This window comes from Musca autumnalis, unplaced genomic scaffold (genome assembly GCF_047663935.1).
Source record: "Musca autumnalis isolate F117 unplaced genomic scaffold, ASM4766393v1 scaffold_1, whole genome shotgun sequence".
Lineage (NCBI taxonomy): Eukaryota > Metazoa > Arthropoda > Insecta > Diptera > Muscidae > Musca > Musca autumnalis.
In genome coordinates, this window is record NW_027411644.1 from 233,517,850 (window position 1) to 233,536,535 (window position 18,686).

Sequence of the window (18,686 nt, forward strand, 5' to 3'; positions counted from 1 at the left end):
TGAGTCGTCCGCATAAGCCACAGCTATTTGTGACAATAATAGACGTAGGAACAAGTTTCTCAAGTAAGCTATGCGGCGCCAGTGTGGTATGCAAATGTGAGGGCTCCAACAGGGTGCCTCCTTATGACACCAGTGGACCATCTTTATGAGGAGACAATTTAAGCGGTTTAAGTTACTGCCCGTTATGTTGAACTGGTGCGATAAGTATCCCAGCAAAATTAATTGGAAGTAGTGCAATGTACACTAGTTCTTTCACGGCATGTTTTGATGCAGTTTTAACGGAGTCGTGAAAAAGGCACTACATTCCCCACATTTTATGGGCATTCGGATGCGATCAAAAGAATGATATCCATTTCTCACATTTTAACTGCATTCGGATGCATTTTGGCATTGTTCGCAAAGGGGTAAGGCGGGGAAGACTAGTTCCGATCCTCGCCGCAGGATTTCATCAAAAATTTGTTATCAAATAAAATAATTTTCGAATATCATTGCGGTATTTTTGGAGAAGAAAACTTTTAATGGAGTGCCGGCATTTTTTACAAATTTTGATATTTTACATTACAAAAAAGTTGCTTTGTTGTAGCAATTCGCCGATTCATCCACCTTGGTAATTGTGCCATGGTGGCAGTGTAAATAAAATGCAAGGCATAGAAGTGACAAAGGTAGAAGTGACAAACACCTGTTTCGAAATTTGTTACTATAAAATACTGCTTTTCATCCTAAACGTGTAATAAAAATTACCAACGAGAGTTCTGAATGCGTTATATTTACATTTTGATTCAAATTTGTTCTATTTTAGAGGATTTTCAATTAGAAGCATTGTGGCGTTTTTTTATTGGGATAGCGTTTGCAATTTTGTTTTTTTCTTCAAAATAGTCTGGCTTAATCCCATTGTTGTTGTTTTAATATTTTAAAACAACTATTTTATTAGCGGAAAAGATTTTGCATTGTTCGCCAAGGGGGGGATTTTCAAAATGTATTTATGTTTTCCTGAAAAAAAATTTGGAACGACCCTATTATTCAATATTTTCTTTGACAATTAATTTTCAATAACAATGTCGTTTTTGTAAATTTGTTAGTTGTTGTAATTCATGCATATACCTTATATATATTTTCCTTGATAAAGTGTATGTTGCCGACTAAATCATTCACAATAGTAGTTATATGACAGAGTTTCTCCTTTTGTTAAATTCAAATTTTAAAGTATACCCTTAGGCGCAAAACTTTAGTAATGGCCCATCACAGTAAAATTTAACAGTGTCACAAGGAATCATTCAATTTCAATAACAACATATTTTTTATATTTACTCATTTTAAGGAATTCATTTAAAGACTAAAAATTATTTAAATAAATCACTTTTTGTGTTTTCCCATTTGTTTACATCTCTCCCTGTCCTTTCTCATTTACTGCCGTGACACTCTTTGTCATTACATGAAACTCTCTTAACGTCATTCTCTTCGTTTACAATAAACAAACACAACGAAATAAAAAAGCTCTGCTTCTTGCCGCACAAAGTCCTTGGACCACATTTACAGCACACGACGACAGTAGGACACTTTGCAGCAGAAGCACAACGCAGCCAGCCAGCCAGCATCCACATGTGTTCTTTTGGTCTCACTCAAGTCAGTTTGAAACTCGTGAGCGATAGTGAAGGTGGTATGTGAAAAATCTCGGCAAAGCAACTCTTTGATATATCACCGAAATAGAAAAAAATTAACAATTTTAATAAATTTCATATCTTCTTGTTTTGAATAGCTTTGTTGGATGTAATAATTATCAGATAAATAATAATAATATTTAATGGAAATGAAAGCAAAAAAGAAAAGAATCAACTAAATTAGTTGTGATGTGTTTGTTGCATTGAAAAAAAAGAAATGTGAAAATTCGTTGTGATTGCTGTTGTAGTTGTTGGAGAAAAGTGAAAATTGTACCAAAAATCCGTTTAAGTTATTGAAATATGAATATAAAATTAAAAAAATGTTATATGGCTCTTAGTATAACAATGTGTATAAATTTATTTAACAAATTTTCCCCACAATCAAAGATGTAGAAGAAGAAAAAAAAAGAAAAGCAAATGAAAACCATCCACCACCAACGCCCCGTTAAATGTTATAAACTTTCATGTATCAAAAGCAAGAAAAAAAATCAAGCAAAGGAACCCAAGTATCTCCCCTTGTTGGGCCCTCATCACAGTGCAAGAAAAATACCCTGCCAAAGCGTAGGAAAAACGTGCGTATGTAGATGTAGTCGTTGGTTTTGTTCGTTGCGATTGTGTCGAAATAAAATCAAAAGCAGATAATAACCAACCCTTGTGTCGCGAAGTGTTGTCTTATCCAGCAGCCAATGTATGAAAATAACACTGTTCCAGCAGCTACCGACCGACCGACCGACTAAACAAACGTCTAAGTGACTATTTGACAAACCAACCCCCCGCTTTATCACTGTTAATTTTTTTGCTCATCTAAAATAAATGAGGGGTTTTTCGTTTTGTTGTTGTTTGTGTTTATAATTAAAGGATGAAATTTAAAATTTTATTTATTTTGAATTTTCAAACATTTCATTACTTTACCAACTTCTTTTGTGCTTTTCTTTTCTTTTTTTAAGTACATCAATTGGTCCTGCTTAGGCTTATCTATTTATTATTAGTGCTTCATCTTTTTTGTTGTATTTATACACATTCAAATTTTGGAGCCGCTCCCAATTTACGAATATAAGCCAAAAAGTAATAACAACAAAAACAAATACACCAACTCATAAGGATTCTCACATACACACAAAACAGGAATCCAGCCAAAGCATCAGCAGCAGCAATACAAGAAGTATCACCAGCATCTTTAGTTAACATCGATTGAAGTTTTCTTGTTTCTCTTCTCTCTTTTTGTTTTATTGCTACTCTTTGTCCTTTTGCTTGTCGTTAAGTCAGTCAGTTTGTTGTTGGCCAAAAACATTGTAACATGCATGGGTGGTACTCATAAATAACGGAGTACTGAAGTATCACTAACACCACTTCAACAAACAAAAAGTATTCTTCATCTCTTTGTTATCCTCTGCCTCTCGCTTTCTCTCTCTCTGTTCGTGTGACAGATTAGAAGAACATAAACATAGCATCACATTAACTTCGGTTATATATTTTGAAACGAACCATAAAAAAAAGGAACGAACAACTGACAGACCCACAAACGAAGTGAAGTTCATTCCTTGCAAACAAAAAAAAAAGGAAACAAAATGATACAAAGAAAGCTCATATGTGACCAAAAAAAATGTTGGAAAGAAAGGAAACAAAAGCAAAGCAATAAAGTGTATGTAAACAAAATATGAAAATTTGATTATGTACTGGTAAAGCATTAACAGTATGAAATTTATAAATTTGGTTGAGATTGTTTTCCCGCATAAGGAAAGTTTGGGTCCATACATAACGAGGGCTGCACTATAACTGTCTGGCTTAACAATGAAAACGCTAATATTTACCATCAAAAATAGTTTTATTGTTTTCATAAGTGGACTCCAGGATGATTTATACACTTTTTCATGTGCTGAAACCAATTTTGGAAGCACCTTTTCCACTCCAAAAATCGTTGACCACGGTTTTTTCTTGATGTGCGGGAATCAAATGAAGTCATTGGGTTCCAAGTCAGGGTTGTATGGCGGATGATCCATCAATTCCACGCTTTGTCTGGTCAAAAAAGCGCTGGTTTAAATCGATGTGTGAGAGTTCGCATTGTCATGATTCGTCTTTCGTTGTTCGTCTTTCGAATTTCTCAGAAGACTGAGAGTTAACCGTCCTACGTTCCTCAAGCCGTATGGTAGTCACATGGTCAGTTTAACCGAAGAAACTGGCGACCATTTCAAAATTCGGCTTTCGTAATATTTTGGGTGCCACCGTGGTGCAATGGTATGCACACCCGCCTTGCACACATAAGGTCGTGGGTTCGATTCCCCGGTCAGGCAACATCAAAACACTTTTCAACGGTGGCAAAATACCCCTCAGTAATGTTGGCGACATTTCCTGAGTATTTCAGCCATGTAAAACTTCTCTACAAAAGTGGTGTCTTAGACACGCCGGTCGGACTCGGCGATAAACTGTAGGTCTCATATCATTGAGCTAATATGAATCGGGGTGCACTCATTGATATGAGAGAAGTCTCCCTTGTCCCTTATGGGATGTTTGTGGAACAATTATAATATTTTGCCCAAACTTAGTTTAAGTTCGAAAATGTTCAGAAAATTTGTGCGCACGATTACTCTTGAAGGGAGTAACCGATTTGGCCCACACTTTGTACATCGTGAAAGTTCTACCAGATTTAGATGAAGTTTAAATATGGACTCAAAATGTCCACTCCTTCGGGTACCTCTCACACAAATTTTCGGAATTTCGGAAAAGTTCAGTTTAGGACCTGCTCTCGAATCGCTTTGATTTTTGTTGTAGCAACTTGTATTCGCTGTCCTCCATACGACGGTACAAATTTCATAAGGAGCAAGTCCATACTTCCTGAGAAAATAGCCTGAAAGGTGCAAAAAACCCCTATGACACCGTGTGTAGTGATTGGAGCGCAAGATAAATCTAGAACGGGTCTGCCAATTCGGTCCAAAATTTGGCCTTCGTAATATTTTGTCCAAACATAGTTTAAGTTCGAAGATAAACCATGTCGGTCCACTCCTTCAGGTACCTCCCTCACAAAAATTCAAAAATCTTCGGAAAAAATATGCGCACGATAACTCTTGAAGGGAGCGACTGATGTAATCCATACTCTACACATCCTAATATATCTACCAGATATAGATCAGGTTCGAATATGGACTATATTTGTGCACTCTTTTGGATACCTCCCACACAAAATTTCGGATAAGTTCACTTTAAGACCTGCTCTCGACTCACTTTGATTTTTGTTGAAGCGATTTGCATTAGCTACCTCCCGAAAGGTGTAAAGAGCCCTATGTCACCATATGTGGCTCTCGAACTGTTCTACCGATTTGGTGCAACATATGGTCTTCGTCATATTTTATCCACACTTAGTTTCATGGGGCAATACCCGTCCCCAACTTCCGGTACTTCTCCCCAATATTTAAAAAATGTCACTAAAATGTTAGGACGATATCACTTGAATGGTGCAACAACCAATTTGGACCAAACTTTGGATCTCCTAATATTTTGTCAAAATTTAGTTTAACTTCTAAAATGGCCCATATCGGTCCTCCCTAAGGTTACCTCCCCCACAAAAGTTCAACATTTGTGTAAATTCCTAATCCACATTTTTGTCAGCAAGTTCAAATCTTGAAAAAGGGCCACAAAATTCTGAAGAGACGCTAAGTACATTCTATCTGTCCGTACTTTTTTACTTGTTCACAATTTCTTTGCCCCAATCGACTAGAGACTGTTTTGAGCGATTGTCCAATTTTGCTGGATCTAATGAGAAATCCCCATTTTTGCGCCATGTGTTCATGCTATATCAAATGCTAGTTGGTGGAAGAAATGTCCAAGGATGTCCCTATCTCACGGCATTTAACATGGCGATCTTGCATTATCTGTTCACGCACGGCTAATTTTTCTGGCACAATGCCCGTTTTTGGACGACCCTAACGATCTTCGTTTTTTTTTGCGAGTGTCGGCTAAGATTGAATTCATTAAACTAGTTTTCATAGTGCTATAGAATTGTCCTTTATCGACAAACAAAGCTTTAATTCCAAAAAAAAAAAAAAAATGTCAAACGGCGTCTGGCAACACTAAGTGTTTCCTAGGTTTCTAGTTCCCATCGCACCACTAACCTACAAGTGTGTTGTTGTCGTACAAACCCAGCAAACCAATCGTACCGGCATCGTAAACTCACTTTAAAATTCAGACGCTACGTCCGATGTCGGATCCGAAATCGTAACGATATCTTAACGAAAGTTGTATGAAGTGGTTGACATAATTTCGGAACGAAATGTCGGAGCGAAATCGAATCGATTTCGGTCAGAATTCGGAAGAAGATCCTTGTGAAATTTTGAAGGCGAATTTTTCCTTCCGAATTTCCGTAGAGATTTCTGAACGATTTCGGAATAATGTCGAATGAAAATCGGAGGTATCTTCCGAATCTTCGTAAGGATTTCTGAACTATTTCGGAATAATGTGGTATGAGTATCATAGGAAAAAAAAATTATCTGACGCTTTATAATGATCAGTTTTTCTTTTTTATGGTTTTTATTGGAAGACTAGCAGACCCCGGTCCGCGTTGCTGGCCCGTCGTAATGAGTTTTAATGACAACTTTTTATTTAGTACTTTATGCTTAACAATTCAAAAATAGGTATTTTCTATCTCACTTCTTCGGTTCACTGTCAAACCGAGGTGGATTTTAAATTTATCAACAGATTTCGTCTGTAGCCCTTCTTTTCTCTTACGGTTAGGATTTAATATCGTCCATGTCCCCTGTCTTTATCCTAAAGCGATCTAATTATAAAAGTTAAACAAAATGCTTAAGTCCAATTCTCCCGCTTATTGAGACTTATGTATATGTTTAATTTTTCATGGCTGATGTACCGTTGAACTTCACCATTTAAGGAAATTTGTAAATAAACCTTTTTTCTTGATCGGGGGCGCAACCAACGTTGTCTCGAAAATTAATTTGCAAATCGATGCACTCATAAGTATAGCAAATATAGAGATTATAAAGCAATAAGGCCCCGAAATTCGTTTGCAAATATATAGCATTTTGGACCACGGGACATTCCTGAACATTTTCTGAAAATTTGCATGAAATTATGTTCAGTAGTTTTGGAAAAATAATGTATTGAAAGAGTGGCCGTGGTCATCCGTTTTCAGATATAACATATATAGGGCGTGGTCCGGTATTTTGGCTCCAAATATGGACAGTTGACAGTGCTAAGGAAAGAATGATCGACTGGTTCCCCTATGGGACTCTAAAGTCCCTGCATATGATCGGCTTCAGCTTTTAAATTTTAATCATAATTCTTCAATTGGATTTGGCAGCAGTGGCGGTTTTAACACGACCAAAGCAGTTTGCTATCATTCCCTTCAAAACCACAAATCGAGGTCTCAATTATATGGTCAAGATTCCTTATATTAGCTCTTAGGACAGGGATTTGGTAGGGGTTATATGCCCTTCTTAATGTTCTACAAATTATCTTGCGCTCCTGAATAAAGCCCGGTATTTAAGGGGGAGTTTATATAGATACATCATTTTGTATTTTTGTTTTGTCCCCTTAAATCGGCACGGTGCGCCTTAACTAATTTCAAATGGAAGGTGCTTAAACCTGGGAAGTTTTTGCAGAGACGATACAGTTAGTACATTGTCTCAATTTGAACTTCTATATCTCAAAAACGGTAAAATCTACGAAAATATCATAAAGGACAATCTTGTGGAGAATTTTCGCAGCTACAACATTTTCCATTTACATAGGACTCGCGGTTTCCAAGCAAAATCGTGAAAACCTAGAGAACCTCTAAAAATGTGAACTTAAATCACGATTTATTTGAAAATCCCTCCGACGATTTTTTGTTTCTTGATATTTCTCATCTATGAGCATTGTAGTTTCAGAATCTGCAAAAACTTCACAGGTGTAAGCACCTTCTATTTCAATTTGGTTAAGGCACGCCGTGTCGGGTAAGGTTGATTTTCTCAAAGTTCAGGAAGGCTTGGACCTTCCCTTGTTGACTAGCCTCCAATGTCAAGTTCCACATCTATGAACCTGTGGTCAGATTTGTAGTCGTAAGCAAACGTGCTATCACCTAACAGGGTCACTTGTGAAAGGATGAACTCCTATTTGACTGATCTTACCACCTTTTTCCAAGCGACGAATCAGCAAATATTCACCACTAAATCTTTGTTCAGCACATGAACTGGCCACCAACTGCCTCAATACAAGATCCTCAAGTCACTAGCCAGTAGCACTTAAGGGGCAAATAAAGAAACCTTATAATGGCTATGCAACGCGACGGAAAAATATACAAACCTGTCAGAACCTCATGCCTTCAGTAGACCATAAACATATATATAGCAAACATACATACATACACACGATACATTACTTGTTCGGTTGTTGCCGTGGGATGGATAGGACACCCCAAAGCATGTCAGGAGTAGGGTTTTGGGTTTTCGCGGATTTTATCATTCCCGTGAAACGGGAATCATAAAATTGCCATTCCCGGGAATTCGGGATTTCCCGGGAATTTTTAAAATACGAGAGAGGATCAATATTTGCGTGATTTTTTATCTTCTCATAGTAACTTATATGAAATACAAGATGTTCAAAGAGTTGAGGGCTCAGAAATGGATTACACGTTTTCGCTCTATCGATTAAAAACGAAAAAATGTGGAAAAATGCACCATGTTGCCCGAATTGTGCCCATACTGACCATTTCCATTATTCAAAGCTAAGGAAATCGCTCGATGGAAAGTGATTTGGCTCAAACAATGAAGTTATTGATCAGAAATTCCAATTTTATGGACCTCAAAAATCGTATGTTTTATTCTTATGCTTAAGATTGCTTGAAACAAGTAAGAAAATATCAGTCAGCAGTGCTGACAGAGATATACCCTCAGCCTCGGACCTAAAGAAAAGAAGCAAGCAAAATATTTCTGATGTTTCCTTCCGGGGCTTTTTGAGTTTTTGATCCAATTTCTTAGGAAGTGTGGATTTGCCACGAAAATTTTTTTACCGTTTTAACTAGGGCCGCACACAAAACATTTTGCCAAACATTAAGAAGAGAGTGTGGGAGATTTATCCCTTCGTCGAATTTTGTGTGGAACCCGTTCTATGGCTGGAACTTATATTGCCATATGCAAAATTATAACCGATTCAGTTATTCCCTTCGAGAGTTGTCGTGCGCACCATTTTAGCGATAATTGTTGAACTTTTGTGGGGAAGGTAGCAGGACCATATCGGTGGTCCACTACACCGATATGGTCCATCTTCGAACTTAAACTAAGTTTGAAAAAAAAATCTCGAATGCGAAATGTTTGACATGATCGGTGGCTTCGTTCGAGAGTTATCGTGCGCACCAGCCTGCCGGACCCTCTTTAGCCCAATGGCTGAGGGTATACAAATGGGACTTTAAAATAGAAAATATTCTTTCGCACTGAAATGAAACAGAATAAAAATCCGTCGTTATAGTCCATGTTTTTGGTGCAGATTTTATAACCTCTTTCCTTGAAAACACTTTTGTAGATTAAAGTTATTTCCAAATCTTTTTTAATTTATTGATTCATTAAAATCTAATCGAATTCTGATTATATGGTATAAAAGTGACGGGCATAGTTTATTCATTCATTCAATAATGGTTGTGATAAATGTAAAAAGATATTTCCCGATTTCCCGGAAATATTTTGTTTCCCGGGAAAATCCCGTAACCAAAAAACCGAGAATTCCCGGGAATTCCCTAGATCAACTAGCTTATCAACCTGGTTTAAATAGCATTCACACAGATTCAGTTGCAGATGCCATAAACAACTATCGTGTGATTGCGGAGAATATTTTCTATCTATCGCAGCACAGCTGCCACTACAAACCAGAACACTTTTGGCTTAACTGTACTACTTGGTGCAGGAGGTGTAGGAAATAAATTTTTTTTTGGGTCACTCTAATATTCATACATTTTTCGTAATCTCCACAAAAGCGTCTCCATTTCTGGCTTCACTCAGTAGGATGAGAGATTTCCAATGCCGGTCCATTTCAGAATATTGTCAATCCATGATGTTTCTTTCCGTCCTGTGGCTTCCCCATCTGTTGTTCCACCGATTATGGTGTGGAGCAGCTTGTATTTTTTGTTCCTCATTATATGTCCATGATATGAAGTTTTATACCCTCAGCCTTTAGGCTAGAAAGGGAAATAATGGTTTTAGACCCCAAGTATGTTTGGACGAAATGTGTTTCAGACAATTTGGAGATTTAGCAATGTCCGTCCGTCTGTCTGGCTGGTGCGCACGATAACTCTCGAACGGATGAACCGATTCGGTTCAAATTTTTAGCTTTCGTAGTATTTTGTCCAAACTTAGTTTAAGTTCGAAGATGAGCTATATCGGTCCACTCCTTCCGGTACCTTCCCCACAAAAGTTCCAAAATGTTCGGAAAATTTGTGGGCATGATAACTCTTGAAGGGAGTAACCGATTTGGTCCATACTTTGAACATCGTGAAATTTCTACCAGACTTAGATGAGGTTCCAATATGGACTCATTCGGCCCTTTCCTTCGGGTACCTCCCACACAACTTGTATTCACTTCCCTCCATACGACGGTACAAGTTTCATCAGGGGCAAGTCCATACTTCCTGAGAAAATGGCCGGAAAGGTGCAAAAAGCCTATATGACACCTTGTGTAGTGGTTGACGGTTAACTTTTTACAGAACCACTCAATTTGGTATTAAATTAGACATTCATTGCAAAATTGGTGTACGAAATACCTCAAATCGACAATATATATGGGAACCTTCCAACTTTGAACCGATTTCAATATAATTTGACAAATTTATTTTTAAACCAAATTCCGTCACACATTTCGTATTGGTGCTTTAAAGTGAAAGTGATTCTATGCATATTTCTAGAAGGAACTATGGATCTATCTCTTTTCCTTCAGTATGTTACATACAGTTTGACCTTTTTTTATTAGTATTTTGTATTTTTGACGTCGGAACACATGATGCGTATTATTATTATTTTATTTTTTTTTACTTATTAATAATACGCACCCTGAAAATATATACAATCGAGAGTCTTTATAGGAGGCGTCGCAGCTAATATATTGCAAAATTAATAGTTCGAAAGCATACGTACGAGTATTAACTTATTTTAGTATAAACCAATAATACGTACGATACATTTTAATCAATGACGTATGATGCTTGGTGCGGTGCGTAAGTGTTAATGCATTAAATAAACACACTACGCACTCTTGTACCTTAATTAAGTTTATAAATAAACATTTCAAACCTGAACTGAGCTGAACTCACTGCCATGGACATTGAATAATGTGCAATTAAATTTTCAATGCATTTTTAATGCAGGCCATCAGTATTGGAATGACGGTCTATTGATTTATAAATCCTCAACAATTTTCATTAAAACAGACTATTCATCTGTGGTTCCCTCTTTCCTCGTTCGCTCTCTCTCTCTCTCTCTATCTTTTCACAAATATGTAAATTTTATTTACAAAAAAATTAAAATGTAATTTGTCCTTTGCAGAATGTATTTGCAAGTGTATTGACATGTGCAAGGCACATACACACACATACACTTAACTCAAGACTATCATCCTTGAATGTGTCAACCCGTATTTGATAATGTAATTTTGTGAAATATCTATTGGCCAATTAAAAAAACCTTTCTGCGTCTCTCGTTGTCTTACCACTTACCAGATTACTACCAACGCTAGGACAACAACTATATAGGTATGTATGTATGTATCTGCTTACTAGCCATCATTTATTATTTCAAGTTCTTTGTGAAGGATTGTTAGCGCACAGAGACCGCAATCAAGAACATTTGTTTTTTTTTTGTTATTTGAAGAGTTTTTTGTGTGTTGGTTTTCTATTTACCATTGACATTATCCGTTAAAGTACTTCTGCATAAAAGTGGGGACAAAGTGGTGTGATAATTTGCGAACATTTATAGATTTTTTGAATATTCAAATAAGGAAATTTTTAGAAGCTAAGGCTTATTAAAATCTAGGTTTATTGTCATATTTGGGGTGTGCTTGTTTGCGTAAAACGATTGGTTTCTTGAATGAAGTCACGTCGTCAGCAGTAGACCTCTTTTCTTTCAAGTTTGAAACCAGCCGATGTCTCAAGCGATACAATCTGTCTCTTATACGGTTCGGGCATTTAAACTTCAGAGAGCCTAAATATTCTGGGCAACTCCAACTCTTATAAAATTTTGAGGTAAACTCCTACACTTTAGGTTCCAATCGAAGTTTTTGTTTAAAGCACATTTACCGCCACATGACCCCATGAAAAATAATAGGCTATACCTTAGACAGGCCGTCAGTTAAACAATTCAGTGTATGGTGCATCTCAGTCCACGTGCAGGGCATCTGTATGGGTATGGTGCTATCAATTTGGGCCCAATTCGAATTGAAGAGGCTGCCACCGTTCGGATGTTAATTGTGCAAAAACCTCTCACGTTTGCATTGACTGGTTCCGTTCTTTTGCTGGCTGCTGGTATGGGTGTGGTATCCGAGTACGGCACTCGCAATATACCTTTGAATTGACTCTGCATCTGAACAAGTGTGAATGCTAACCAAACTTGCTTGAAAGGCTCGTTGATCTAAAAGTTTCCGTTGGTACATTTGGACTTCTCAGCCCTAGATCATGAAGATCTCTGCTAAAGTGCATGGGTGGGGAAACCTGTGACAGGTATGTTCACGGCTATAACACCTTAGCAGGTACTTCATCGACAACATCTTCGTCTCCTTATAAGGGGAGGCACCCTGTTGCAGTCCTTAAGGCGGCAATCTTGCAGGTCCGAATATTGCATATTGCATTGTAAGACGTCAACGAGGTTTCTTTGTCAGCACCCCAAGTGTATCCGGAGGACCTTGTCACAAATAGCTGTGGCTTGTGCGGACGACATCAAAATGCTATCGAATGTTACAGCCACTGTATTGGGATAGTCGGAATCAGGCACCTTCATATCGTCTTGGGGAACTTCCTTTTTCACTCTGCGGGTCTTCGACTGGCTTCCAAACCTTTAGTTGGTATCCAACGACTTAAACAGGGCCGGATGGCAGTCTTCTCTATGTCTTCAAAACGCTTGACTTACCATGTGGATATGGCGTTCAATGCTATTGTGATGCTGTGCATTGTCCGGAATCCCTGATGAAAAGGAGTAGTGCTTCTAGAATCGTCGCTACTAGCATTAGAAGGAAAATCAACCTGCACTATTCGCTTCTACTAGGATCCTTGCCTGGCTTCAGTAGCGTGACCATCCTGTATCCTGCTACAATATGGGAGGCAAACAATAAATTGAGGACAAGCGAGATAGATCTGTTCCAGACGACAGGTGTATAAGGGACGCAAGTCGTACCCCTCCGCTTCTTGGGCGATCATTCCACAAAACGTTGGTACCATGTGAACCTTGCAAGCTACACATTTATAGTGGTCTTTGAAGGCTCCTAAAATCTTTAAATAAACCACGTTTATTGTGGTCTTTGATGGGTCCTAAAAATCTTTTAAAAATCCACGTTTATTGTGGTCATTGATGGCTCCTAAAAATCTTTTAAAAATCCACGTTTATTGTGGCCTTTGATGGCTCCTAAAAGTATTTAAAAAAATCTACGATTATTGTGGTCTTTGTTGGCTCCTAAAAATGTTTTAAAAATACACGTTTATTGTGGTCTTTGATGGCTTCTAAAAATATTTAAAAAATTCACGTTTATTGTGGTATTTGATGGCTCCTAAAAATCTTTTAAAAATCCACGTTTATTGTGGTCTTTGGTGGCTCCTAAAAATTTTTTAAAAATCCACGTTTATTGTGGTCTTTGGTGGCTCCTAAAAATCTTTAAAAACTCCACGTTTATTGTGGTCTTTGATGGCTCCTAAAAATCTTTAAAAACTCTACGTTTATTGTGGTCTTTGATGGCTCCTAAAAATCTTTAAAAAATCCACGTTTATTGCGGTATTTGATGGCTCCTAAAATCTTTAAAAAATCCGCGTTTATTGTGATCTTTGATGGCTCCTAAAAATCTTTAAAAAATCCTCGTTTATTGTGGTCTTTGATGGCTCCTAAAAATCTTTAAAAAATCCACGTTTATTGTGGTCTTTGATGGCTCCTAAAAATCTTTAAAAAATCCAAGTTTATTGTGGTCTTTGATGGCTCCTAAAAATCTTTAAAAAATCCACGTTTATTGTGGTCTTTGATGGCTCCTAAAAATCTTTAAAAAATCCACGTCTACTGTGGTCTTTGATGGCTCCTAAAAATCTTTAAAAAAACCACGTCTACTGTGGTCTTTGATGGCTCCTAAAAATCTTTAAAAAATCCACGTTTATTGTGGTCTTTGATGGCTCCTAAAAATCTTTAAAAAATCCACGTTTATTGTGGTCTTTGACTGCTACTAAAAATCCTTAAAAAACAAGGTTTATTGTGGTCTTTGATGGCTCCTAAAAATCTTTAAAAAACACGTTTATTGTGGTCTTCTAAAAATCTTTTAAAAATCCAATTTTATTGTGGTCTTTGATGGCTCCTAAAAATCTGTAAAAAATCCACGTTTATTGTGGTCTTCTAAAAATCTTTTAAAAATCCAATTTTATTGTGGTCTTTGATGGCTCCTAAAAATCTGTAAAAAATCCACGTTTATTGTAGTCTTCGATTGCTGCTAAAATCTTCTAAAAATCTTTAAAAAAAATCAACGTTTATTTTGGTCCTTGGCTGCCCCTAAAAATCTTTAAAAAAGACAACGTTTATTGTGGCCTTTGATGGCTCCTAAATATCTTTGAAAAATCCACATTTAGTGTATTCCCTGATTGCTTCTTAAAATCTTTATAAAAATCCAAGTTTTTTTGGTCTTTGATGGCTGCTAAAAATCTGTAAGAATGCACGTTTATTGTGGTCATTAATGGCTCCTAAAAATCTTAAAAAATCCACGCTTATTGTGGCCTAATACAAATCTTTAAAAAATCCACGTTTACTGTAGTCTTCGATTGCTGCTAAAATCTTTAAAACATTAACGTTTTTTTGGTCCTTTTTTTAAACTTATTGTTGTATTTGTCGGCTCCTAGAAAATTTTTTAAAAAATCACAGTTTTGAATTTTAAAATCTTTGCAAATATTTGTTTTATGTTTTTTTGGGTGTTGATTGTAAAACTGTACAGTGTAGAATAATCACTTTAATAGCAACTTCTCATATAATTTTTAAATCCTCTGTATTTTAATTCATTTAATATTTTTATTTTCATCATGGCACCTATATTATATATTTAATAAACCTACATTGAAATTAAATCCTTTTCAAATAAAAAGATATTCAACATTTTCATTTGCCAATTAAAAAGGACATTGAATTAAACTTCCTCTTTGCGGAAATACACATCCATTCATCTAAGAAATGTACTTCTGCTGGACTGGTTGGCTGGCCGCTTTGTCTATCTACAGCAAAGAAGTCATTTTTCATCGGCATTTCAATGGCTTAGTTAAATCGTACGGCCTACTTTCGGTTCGAAACCTTTGTTCTAAATCAAATGAAAAAAAACAACAATACACAATTCCAACAGTACGAAAGGGAAACGAAAGAAAATAGAAAGAAGAAATGAAAAACAGAAAAAAAAAATAAACAAACAAAATGTCATTCCCAGTTATTAACTGAGACCAAACGAAGCACAACGATGAATAAAAATTTGAAATTAGCCATCAAAGGACATTGCAGAACACACACACACCGATTCACATAAACCCGCACCCACACACTACCATGCATGCAAAAGAATATTTAACCAAATTTTAAAACAATGTAAAACCATTGCTGTTCTCTGTGTGTGTTTGTTTTTCTTTCTCATCACAGAAAAAATCTGTAAAATAACGAAAATGGATTTATATATTTTTGTGTGTTTCTTTTGTGGTCCTTTTCTCTTATTCTCAAAAAATAATAAATTCAAAATAAAGTATATATAGAAAACTAAACAGAGTAGAAAAACACTGAAGTTTTTTAATATTTGATTAAGAACGCGAAGAAATGAATTTTGTTCAAAGTAAATCTTCATAGTTTTAAAGATTTTTAGGAGCAATCAAAGACTTCAATAAACGTGGAATTTTTAAAGATTTTTTTCAGTCAATCTAAAACCACAATAATCGTGGATTTTTTAAAGATTTGTTCGAGCAATCAAAGACCACATTAAACGTGGATTTTTTAAAGATTTTTGAAGCACTCTAAGACCACAATAAACGTGGATTTTAAAGGGTTTTTGGAGCAAAAATGTAGATATTTTAAAGATTTTTTGGAGTAATGAAATACCACAATAAACGCGGATTTTTAAAGAATTTCAGCAGCAATCAAAGACCACAAAAGCGTGGATTTTTTAAAGATTTTAAGCAGCAATAAAAGACCACAAAAACGTGGATTTTTTAAAGATTTTTAGCAGTAATCAAAGGTCACAATAAAGGTGGATGTTTTATAGATTTTTAACGGTAATCAGAGACCACAACAAACTTGGATTCTTTAAAGATTTTTAGCAGTAATCAAAGATCGCAATAAACGTGGATTGTTTAAAGATTTTTGGCAGTAATCAAAGACCACAATAAACGTGTATTTTTAAAAGATTTTTAGGAGCCATCAAAGACCACAATAATCGTGGATTTTTTAAAGATTTTTAGGAGCAGTTAAAGACTAAATTAAACTGATTTTTTTAAGATTTTTGGAGCAATCGAAGACTAAATTAAACGTGGATTTTTAAAGATTTTTAGCAGCAATCAAAGACCACATTAAACGCGGATTTTTAAAGATTTTTAGCAGCAATCAAAGACCACATTAAACGCGGATTTTTAAAGATTTTTAGGAGCAATCAAAGACAAAATTAAATGGGATTTTTTTAAGTTCTTTTTTATTAGTCTAAGCCCACAATAAACGTGAAATTTTAAAGATTTTTAGGAGCAATCAAAGACCAAATTAAACGTGGATTTTTAAAAGATTTTTTGGAGCCATCAAAGACCAAAATAAACTTGGATTTTTTCAAAGATTTGTAGGAGCAATCAAAGACCACAATAAACGTGTATTTTTTTAAAGATTTTTAGGAGCAATCAAAGACCACAATAAACGTGGATTTTTAAAAGATTTTAGAAGCCATCTAAGACCCCAATAAACGTGTTTTTTTTAAAGATTTTTAGGAGCAATCTATTACCAAATTAAACGTGGATTTTTTTAAAGATTTTTAGGAGCAATCAAAGACCAAATTAAACGTGTATTTTTTTAAGATTTTTAGGAGCAATCAAAGACCAAATTAAACGTGGATTTTTTAAAGATTTTTAGGACCAATCAAAGACAAAATTATCCGTGGATTTTTTAAAGATTTTTAGAAGTAATCAATGACCAAATTAAGCGTCCATTTTTTTTTAAGATTTTTAGGAGCATTCAAAAACTAAATTAAATTTGGATTTTTTAAAGATTTTAGAAGTAATCAATGACCAAATTAAACGTGGATTTCTTTTAAAGATTTTTTGGAGCATTCAAAGACCAAATTAAATGTGGATTTTGTAAAGATTTTTGAAGCAATCTAAGACCGAATTAAACGTGGATTTTTTAAAGATTTTTAGGAGCAATCAAAGACCGAATTAAACGTGGATTTTTTAAAGACTTTTAGGAGCAATCCATGACCTAATTAAACGTTGATTTTTTAAAGATTTTTAGGAGCAATCAATGACCAAATTAAACGTGGTTTTTAAAGATGTTTTGGAGCGATCAAAGACCAAATTAAATTTTTAAAGATTTTTAATACCAATCAAAGACCATATTAAACGTGGATTTTTTAAAGACTTTTAGGAGCAATCCATGACCTAATTAAACGTTGATTTTTTAAAAATTTTTAGGAGCAATCAAAGACCGAATTAAACGTGGATTTTTTAAAGACTTTTAGGAGCAATCCATGACCTAATTAAACGTTGATTTTTTAAAGATTTTTAGGAGCAATCAAAGACCAAATTAAACGTGGATTTTTAAAAGATTTTTTGGAGCCATCAAAGACCAAAATAAACTTGGATTTTTTTAAAGATTTGTAGGAGCAATCAAAGACCACAATAAACGTGTATTTTTTTAAAGATTTTTAGGAGCAATAAAGACCACAATAAACGTGTATTTTTTTAAAGATTTTTAGGACCAATCAAATACCAGATTAAACGTGGATTTTTTAAAGATTATTAGGACCAATCAAAGACCAGATTAAACGTGGATTTTTTAAAGATTATTAGGACCAATCAAAGACCAGATTTAACGTGGATTTTTTAAAGATTATTAGGACCAATCAAAGACCAGATTTAACGTGGATTTTTTAAAGATTTTTAGGACCAATCAAAGACCAGACACGGTGTGCCTGAACCAAATTTAAATGGAAGGTGCTTACACCTGGGAAGTTTTTACAGATTCTGAAACTACAATGCTCATAGATGAGAAATATCAAGAAACAAAAAAAATCGCCGGAGGGATTTTCAAATAAATCGCGATTTAAGTTCACATTTTAGGTGTTCTTTAGGTTTTTACTATTTTGCTTAGAAACCGCGAGTCCTATGTAAATGGGCCTACAGAAAATGTTGTAGCTGTGAAAACTCGCCACAAGATTGCCCTTTATGATATTTTCGTAGGTTTTACCGTTTTTGAGATATAGAAGTTCAAATTGAGACAATGCACTGACAGTATCGCCTCCTTATAAAACAATATCATGCTCAGTACGCCTTAACTAACATTTGATGAAAACCGCTTACACATGGGAAGATTTCGCGGCTTCTGAAACAGCAATGTTCAAAGATAAGAAAAATAAAGAAAACAGAAAAAATAGCCAGAGGTATTTTTAAATATATCGCGATCAAAATTCACAATTTTAGGGCTTTTTAAGGTTTTCACGATTTTTCTTGGAAACCACAAGTCGTATCGAAATGAGTCTAAAGAAAATGTTGTAGCTGTGAAAATTCTCTATAAGACTGACCTTTAGGTTTTTTCGTAGGTTTTACCATTTTTGAGATATAGAGGTTCAGTTCAAATTTTTAGGTTTTTATCTTAAGTC

General features: G+C 35.4%; 1 protein-coding gene across 1 annotated transcript in view; it reads left to right on the top strand.

Annotated features, from left to right (window-relative positions):
- Nucleotides 1-1,617: 1,617 nt before the first annotated feature.
- Nucleotides 1,618-18,686, top strand: part of LOC141389216 (cubilin) — a 689,676-nt gene continuing 672,607 nt past the window's right edge. The window contains exon 1 of the mRNA XM_073960431.1: nt 1,618-1,767. The gene's annotated coding sequence lies outside the window, so the exon portion shown is untranslated. The remainder of the gene's footprint in view (nt 1,768-18,686) is intronic.